An 8,754-nucleotide genomic window follows, 5' to 3' on the forward strand; every position below is an offset into this window, starting at 1 on the left:
TATATTCAACATAATAATAAAAAATGTCTGTCAGAGAACACTAAACCAAAATGTATTAATGATATATAAGTATCAACTAATGTAAGCATGCTGAACATTGTTAGTAGATGATGTCAATTTTAGTTATTATGAAAAAAGGAACATGCTTAAAGGGACACAAAACAATTTTTTAAATTCCTGATTCAGAACCAACAATCAATTTTAAGACACTATCTAATGTACTACTTTTAAAAAACGTTATTCATTCCATAGCTATCTTGATTTAAAATACATGAATGTGATGCATAGGAACAGTCCATTTTTTGTTTGAGAAACTTTCTTGCTTATTGGTTGGTAAATGGAAGCCTCCAATAAGCAAGCACTATCCATGTGGCTGAGCAAAACACGGACTGGCTCTTAAGATTTATATTCCTGCTCTTAAAAAAACATATCAAGTTAAACTTGAGAAAATATTGATATTTGTTGTAAATTAGAAAGTTTATTACAATGACATGCTCTATCGGAATCGGGAAAGAAAACAATTTGGTTGAGTGGCACTTTAACAATGTTAGTATATACAATTTTAAAAAGTTATAAAAGTAAGCATGCAGAACTGTGTTAGTAGAGTAAAATATAATTGTAATTAGTCTTTAAAAATGAGCTTCATGAACAATGTTAGTAGATTTTAAATTTAATTGTAAGAAAAATAAGCATGCATAACTGTGTTAGTAGAATGAAATTTAAATTCTTGACTAAAAAAAATACTATTAATAAAATTGTAATAGCATGCATAATTTCCAATTTGTTAAACAATTTCTTATACATTTTTATATTTAAATTTTTTACTTCCATTTTTTTATATTAATATGTTTATAGATATGCGAAGTAAGAAAATAAAGTGTAAACAGCCACCACGCTACCTTCGGTCAATGTTGGTGGAAACACAGAGGAGTGAATCTTTATCTCCACCTATGCCACTAACACTATTGGATATTAAATTATCTCCCAATCCATATCAAGTTTTTCATAAAAACACACAGACAGGTAATGAATAGTTAGTTAACATATAATTAGTATTTTTAAAATAGTTTTTGGCTTCAATAGTTTTTTATCTTTATCTTTGTTATTATCTTAACATAGATATTACCATGGGAAACCTAGAAAATATGGATGAAATCGATGATTTTCAAAATCCTGATAGTGTGCCATTAGGTGAAGGGTTGAGTTCAGATGATAGTCAGCCAAGAATAAAAGTTTTAAGAACAATGATGGTAGATAAAGGTATGTTTCATACTCATTACTCATAAAACAAAGACAAAAAATGTTTTAACTAATACATATTGCATATTTTAAGGAGTAGAGTCTAATGAAAGCTTTAAAGGAGTGGACATAAGTGTAGAAGCCAATATAGTCAATGAAATCGATAAAACAACAGCAGGAGGTAATACTTGTGAACAGATAACCATATGATTTAACTTAAAATAGACAACAGTGATTGTAGTGTCCTTTCAGTGAGGCTTAAGGCTCAATTTATTTGCTGGTTATTTTTCTTCGTCCATCTGCCTTTGCCACTGAAACATTTCTCTTTCTCTGGCAACATTCTCTCTTTCTCTGGCAAGGGACAACATTTCCGTTAAGCCAACATCAGCCAATAGTCCTTCAGCTGGTGGATTTTCAATATTTACATCCCCTGTTTCTTGTGGTAGTGGTGGTGGTGGAGCCTGTGCTTCCACTTGTTCCTCCGGATTTTTAGGGGTAAGTATTTCCAATTGTTGGGCATCTCCAAATTCATAGAGAAAATCTGGAGTCTCACTTCCATCATGACGTCTTGTATTTTCCTCTGAATTAGGATTTTCCTCTCTTGTTGGTACGAGATTTATAGTGATCTCCCTTGATGAGTTTTCTTCTTCTAGATCAAACCATAAACAATTGTTAGAAAAAAAACATAATTTTCTTACAGACAGTTTCATAGACGGAATAGAAGGAGAGAGCAGATAAAACAGTCATACACAAAAAATTTAATTATATTTTATATATATATATATATGATACCTACCATCAAATAATGGAGATGAATGTCCAGTCAAACTATGGAACAGACGTCCCAAATCAGCTATAAACAAAAAAAAAAGACAATAAGATTTGAGTACAAAGGAATTATTGACACTTATTCAATTGCAAATACATTCCCTTCAAATGTATTTCTAAAAATACATTTAATATCAATTAAGTTTGCAATTAATGATAAGCTCAGATCATTGGTATATGTCATTCAACTGCCATTCCATTTCTAAACAATCTTGAACTAGATTCTGTCAATACTAACATTGTACATTTGTTATTCTTTAATAAAAACATGAGAGATTAATGCACAAAATTAAGGGACTGGGAATAGCTGAAAATGTTAGTTTATGGATAAATAACTGGATAAAAGATAGGGAGCAACGAGTAGTAGTAAATGAATCATACTCAGTTTGGACAAAGGTAATCAGTGGAGTACCACAGGGATCAGTGGTGGGCCCTATTCTTTTTAATATTTTAATAAATGACTTGGAGCTAGGATTAAATAGCGACATCTCTATTTTTGCAGATGATACTAAGTTAAGTAAGGTCATTAGGTCAGCACAGGATGAACTTTCATTACAAAGGGACCTGCAAAATTAGAAGTATGGGCAGGTAAATGGAAAATGAGATTTAATACAGGAAAATGCAATGTTCTACATTTTTGAAGTAAAAATGCAAAAAAAAAGTGCAAAAAAAGATATTGCAGAACTAGAAAAAGTTCAGAGAAGGGCCACAAAGCTAATAAGGGGATTGGAGAATTAAAGCTATGAGGAGAGGCTAGCCAAACTGGGTCTGTTTTCTTTAGAAAAAAGGCGCTTAAGAGGTGACATTATTACTTTATATAAATATATTCAAGGCCCATATACAGAGATGGCAGAAGCTCTGTTTATTCCAAGAAAATTGTTTGTGACCAGAGGTCACAATTTAAGGTTGGGGGAAAGGAGATTTAATCTCCTGCAACGGAAACATTTTTTCACTGTAAAATCATCAATAAAATTGTGGAACTCATTACCAAAGGAAGTAGTGAATGCCAATACCCTAGATACATTTTAAAATTGTTTGGATACATTTCTGTCTATAAACAAAATTCATGGATATAATTGTTAGTATTAAATGGGTCACCTTTTAGTGGGATTATTTAAGCTTAAATCAAGCTTTTTGTATATATTTTAGATTTGTATAGGTTGAGAATTACATTTTTGGATTTGATAGATGAAAGAAATAACACACGCCATTTTAATTTTTCATTGGGAACATTGATTTTTATTTTTTTTAAAAAATTAAAGTGCTAATTTGTAATTGGCTTCTAAAAAAATATTTACTTACCAGTTCCTCTTCCAACACCTGTTTCTGGAGTGCTTACATCAAGGAGTGTATCCGCAGATGAAGAACTGTGTGTGACAGTAGATGTGGACCGTATAAATTGACCATGAGCTGCACTGGTAGATGGTCTTGAAACAGCTGCAGAAGATCTGGAAGAAGTGGGCGCTTCATTGGTTCTCCTCCCAGGCTGTGCTTGTGGTGTCGGTGTAGCTTTAAAATAAATTTAAAAAATATATATTTTTATTAATACATTTTTCAATTTGTTTTTATTTGTAGTTTAAACTGAAAGCTAATACTGGTAATAATGCTATGATCACAGCAGTGACTGCTGGCACAATCATTAAAGGGACATGAAAACAAACATTTTTACTATCATGATTTCAAAAGAACATGCTTTTTTTTAAATTTAATTGTATTATCTTTTTGGCTTCATTCCATTGATATACTTTGATGAAAAGCATATCTACATAGGCTCAGTAAATGATCATTGGTTGATGCACATAGATGGCTGGTGTGACTGCGTCAACCATGTGCATCACTATGGCCACTTTTTAAGAAAGTCTGGTGGACCTGATCCGACAGTGCGGATCAGGACCGCCAGACCTCGCTGAATACAAGAGCTGCTCGCTGAATACAAGAGCTGCTGGTGCAACGCCGCCCCCTGCAGACTCGCGGCCAATGGGCCGCCAGCAGGGGGGTGTCAATCAACCCGATCGTACTCGATCGGGTTGATATCCGGCGATGTCTATCCGCCTGCTCAGAGCAGGTGGACAGGTTATGGAGCAGTGGTCTTTGTGACCGCTGCTCCATAACTGCTGTTTCTGGCGAGCCTGCAGGCTCGCCAGAAACACGGGGCATCAAGCTCCATTCGGAGCTTGATAGATAGGCCCCTATGTCTCAAACAAAGGATATCTATAGAAAGCAAAAAATGAGATATTATAACTAATTTGGAAAGCTGTTAAAACTAGTATTCTATACTCGAATACTGCAACATGGAAGTCAATAGATAATACATTTACAAAGGCAGGGGGCAGTCAGAATATGATGATATAAAAGTTAAAGTGATATGAAACTCAAAATTTTTCTTTCGTGATTAATGTCGAACATACCATGTTACACAACATGAATATTTTATTTAAAGTGTCAAATTTGATTATTTCTATTGTCATTATCTTTTGAAAGAGTTTCAATGCAATACTAGTTTCTAAATGAACAAATGGGTGAGCCAATGACAATCGGTAGATATATGTAGGCAACAATCAGCATCTAGATACCTAGGTTCTTTTCTGCTCCTGAGCTTACCTAGATAAACCCTTCACTAAAGGATAAGAAGATACCAAACCAAAATAAATATTAAAAGTAAATTTGAAAGTTGTTTACAATTGCATGCTCTTTATAAATTATTTTAAAAAAAATGTTTGTTTCCTATACCTTTAATATCATATTATCGAACCATATTATAAAGCACACCTGTTCACATGGCATTTAATTACATTAATATTAAAATGCATTGCTCATAAATTTAATACATATATTTTGAATACAAAGGCACATCATGAGCACAATGTTATATTTAGGGATCACATTAAAAGTTTGTTTTATTAACAAGTAAATCTTTATCTTTTTAACACCCTATTGTATGCATGAACAATACAATAGATGCATATCAACATTTTTCTTATATTCCCGTTATAGCTTCAAACAAAATATAATTATAGAAACCCTATTATTGTACAATCCCATTTATACTTTTTTGATATATATATTTTTGATACATATATTCTAAAAATACATATATTTTTTTAAAATGCTCCATAATTGATAAGACTCAAAAATATTTGGGGCCTATGTGCGGATTCACGTACGGAAGCAGATAATTTATTTACTAAGAAGACAGATAAGGTTATTTTTCATCCATAATATTGGAGACACTGAACTATTGTTATTTAACAAACATTTTGCGTCAATTATTACGTTATACATTTACCTCTCAAATCACTGTCACAATCGTCGGTTATGCCGGTGATGATCTCAGGTCCTAGACACTGAACAAACTTCTGCTCATAGTCATTCAAGTCGTCCACATATATTGGTCCACCCCCAGTAGCACGTGCAGAATTTTTTTCTCTGGCCAATTTAGCTTTGGTGAAACGTTTGATGTCGTTATAACATTTCTTCAGCTGTTTGACATCCTTTTTTCCAGGACCCTGGGCACTAACGACATCGCTTATCCTTTGCCAGATCATCTTCCTCCTTGAAAAATTAGTCTGTTTGACACGACAACCAAATAAATAATCATAAGAGTCAATAATCATATCAATCAAAACTACGTTTTGCTGATGCGAAAAGTGAGGATTCTTGGATTTTGAAGTGGTATCAGATCCAGATGAAGCCTTATCCAATTTGTAAATAAATATTACAAAAATAACGCACTATAATCACTGTTCAAAAAAATTTGGAACAATAATAAAGTTGTTTAGAAAAGTTGCACTTTCATAGTAGCCAAATTCTTTTTCCGCAACTACTATGACGTTTCTGACACCTTGCATGTCACATGTTAATAATTGGCCATACAATTCCACTGACATTTAAGTACATTAGCTTATGCTAGACATGTCTATTTCTAGGTGGATTATTAGTACATAGTGACAGCGGACACCATTTCGCCCGCGGCGAGTAACGGCGAGTTTATCTGCATCTACAATGTCGGATTAATTGACGGCTTAGTACATGGAGCACATACTGTGTTGTTCAGCTGTATAATGTACTGAAATAATCCACAAGGTTCTTTTAAATAAACCTCTTTATTATATCTGAGCCCTTACACCTGAGCTGCTTTCTGTCTGCTGAGCTCTTCCTGACTGCTCTAGAGCTAATCACTTCCTGGGGTATCAGTTCCCTTCCTGTTATCTGACCCTTATGCATCTGCATTACAGGCTCAGCTCAGCTCAGCACATCTCTCCTTTTCTAAACAAAATAAACAACAACATAAAAACAAACATTCATAATTAACTATAGGACAAGTTTTCACAAAAAAAAGATGTCTACATTTTCTGGCATGACAATCAACCTAGAACAACTAAACTAAGTATAACACAAAATGCAGTAGCAATGAGTTAGTGTCAAATGCAGTTAATATTCTTCAATTATATGATAATATTCTGCCACTTGAAGTATGTTGGCCCCCTTGTGAGGGCTGTTGTAGTGTTCCTCCTGGATACTGTACTGGGGTAGGTATGTCCTCTGTACTGTCAGTATCCTCAAAAGATGACTCTTCATCAGGTTCTTTACCAGAAATGTATAACGATCAATTACATTCTGTTGCAATTCTGGACAAGCCTTTTCTGAATACTCAGCATTGCTTAACCAATCCATGTCCAATGTTCAGATCAAAGAATGATTTGGTATCTTTAATAAATGTTTCCGATTATGTCTCAACACCACTCCCTGCTTTTTCTTTACTTCAAAGGACCTGTCTGCAACTTTACGCAGCACTACAGCTTCATTCATCCAGCGTTGACCTGTCCAGATCTTTACGGTGTCCCCAATGTGCAGCATTTTTACATTCTTTCCACTTTTGTCATAGTTCCTTTTCTGATGTTCCATTATTCTTTCCTTCTTTTCTATGTAGGAAGTATGCAAGTTTCTGCCATAATGATACTGTGTCAAATGTAATTGTGGTAGCTTTGTCTTTATCTGACGCCCCAAAGAATAATTTTGCAGGAATTGCTAGATAATAAAGCAAAGCTATCTGTGGTTCCTCACCTGAGTCACTAGCCTTTGTAAATAGTATCTTAATGATTTTGACTCCTCACTCAGCTAATCCCTTCCTTTGAGGATATTTGGGACTTGATGTTCTGTGAAGAAATCCAAACTCTTCAGAAAATGCCTTAAAGTACCTGCAGGAGAACTGGGGTCCATTGTCTGTTTTTAGGATTGTAGGGAATGCCAAACCTTGAAAATATAGCTCGTAATTTCCTGCATACATGCTCTGATGATGTATTCCTGAGTTTGGAAACCTCTGGGTAAGATGAGTAAGAGTCCAGCATTGCTAGGTAATCATGTCCATCAAGTGAAAACAAATCTACTCCCACTGTATGCCAAGGAATCTTCACCATATCTTCCTGCAGTAAATGTTCTTTTGGACTGGCTGGCTCCCGACATCATGATGCTGTTAATATGCACATCCACATCAACATCCCTGCCTTCATCTGGAGACCTGGTCTGCTCAAACCAAATTCTTGACAAGGTATCTGCGATTAACAGATGTCTGCCAGGGGGAAAACTCCAATATATAGTCATATTTTTGCAGCTTGAGCAGAAGCCTCTAAATTCTAGGCGGAGCTTTCCATAACTGTTTGTGAGAAATTGTTATTAGGGGCTTATGATCAGTTTCAATTACAAATGAAGTCTCGTAAACAAAATTGTGACAGACAAACGCTATGCCAAGTGTCTCCTTTTCTGTCTAAACATACTTGTATTCAGTTTCTGTAAAAGCCCTGGCTGCATATGCAATAGGCCTCCGCCCTGTGCCATCATGTTTTAACAGGACTGCACCAAGTCCATCTTTGGATGCATCTGTGGAAATTTTTGTTTTATGTGAAGCATCAAAAAACTGTAGTGTAGGTGCTGTCATTAGCAATTCCTTTAGTAAAACAAATTCAGCCTCATGCTCCATTCCCCAATGCCACTCAATAGTCTTTACCAGTAAACCTCTCATGTGTTTAGTTTTGTCTGAGAGATTTGCAATGAACGTGCCCAAGTAGGTTACCATTCCCAGGAATCTTTGTAATTCTTTCTTGTTTGCAGGCCTTGGCATGCTATCAATAGCCTTGACTTTGGCAGGGTCAGGCTTCACTCCAGAAATTGAGATGATCTCACCTAGGTAAAGAATTTCTGATTGAAGAAATCTACACTTTGTTTGGTTTAACTTTAACCATTTGTCATGTGCTATCTGTAATACTTTCAAAAGTAGTTCATTATGCTCAGCTTCATTAGCACCCCATATCAGAATATCATCTATGTACACTTTGACACCTTCTACACCATCAAACAGTTGCTGGATGGTTCAGTGGAATATTTCAGCGCTGAACACAGACCAAATGGAAGACGCTTGAAACAGTGCCTTCCAAAGGGTGTATTGAAAGTACATATGCGCCTGCTTCCTTTCTCCAGCGGTACCTGCCAAAATCCATTAGAGGCATTGAGAACTGTAAACAGCTGGGCACCAGCCATCTCCCCTAGGATTTCATTTCGTGTTGGTATTTGATAGTGTTCCCTTTAAATACTGGCATTTAACTCTTGGAGGTCCAGACACAACCTTAGGGAACCATCCTTTTTTGCCACAATAACCAAAGAATGAACCCATTCCATTGGTTCATGTACCTG

The 8,754-nt window shown here is 35.2% G+C and overlaps 1 long non-coding RNA gene across 1 annotated transcript; it reads right to left on the reverse strand.

Moving 5' to 3' along the window:
* Window positions 1-1,816: 1,816 nt before the first annotated feature.
* LOC128651489 (uncharacterized) lies at window positions 1,817-3,432 on the reverse strand. Its single transcript, XR_008401096.1, has 3 exons — window positions 3,370-3,432; window positions 2,036-2,092; window positions 1,817-1,888 (listed from the first exon to the last, which is right to left on the reverse strand). It is a non-coding gene; the product is annotated as an uncharacterized LOC128651489 (long non-coding RNA).
* Between the last annotated feature and the right edge of the window lie 5,322 nt (window positions 3,433-8,754).

This window comes from Bombina bombina, chromosome 3 (genome assembly GCF_027579735.1).
Source record: "Bombina bombina isolate aBomBom1 chromosome 3, aBomBom1.pri, whole genome shotgun sequence".
Taxonomy (NCBI): Eukaryota; Metazoa; Chordata; class Amphibia; order Anura; family Bombinatoridae; genus Bombina; species Bombina bombina.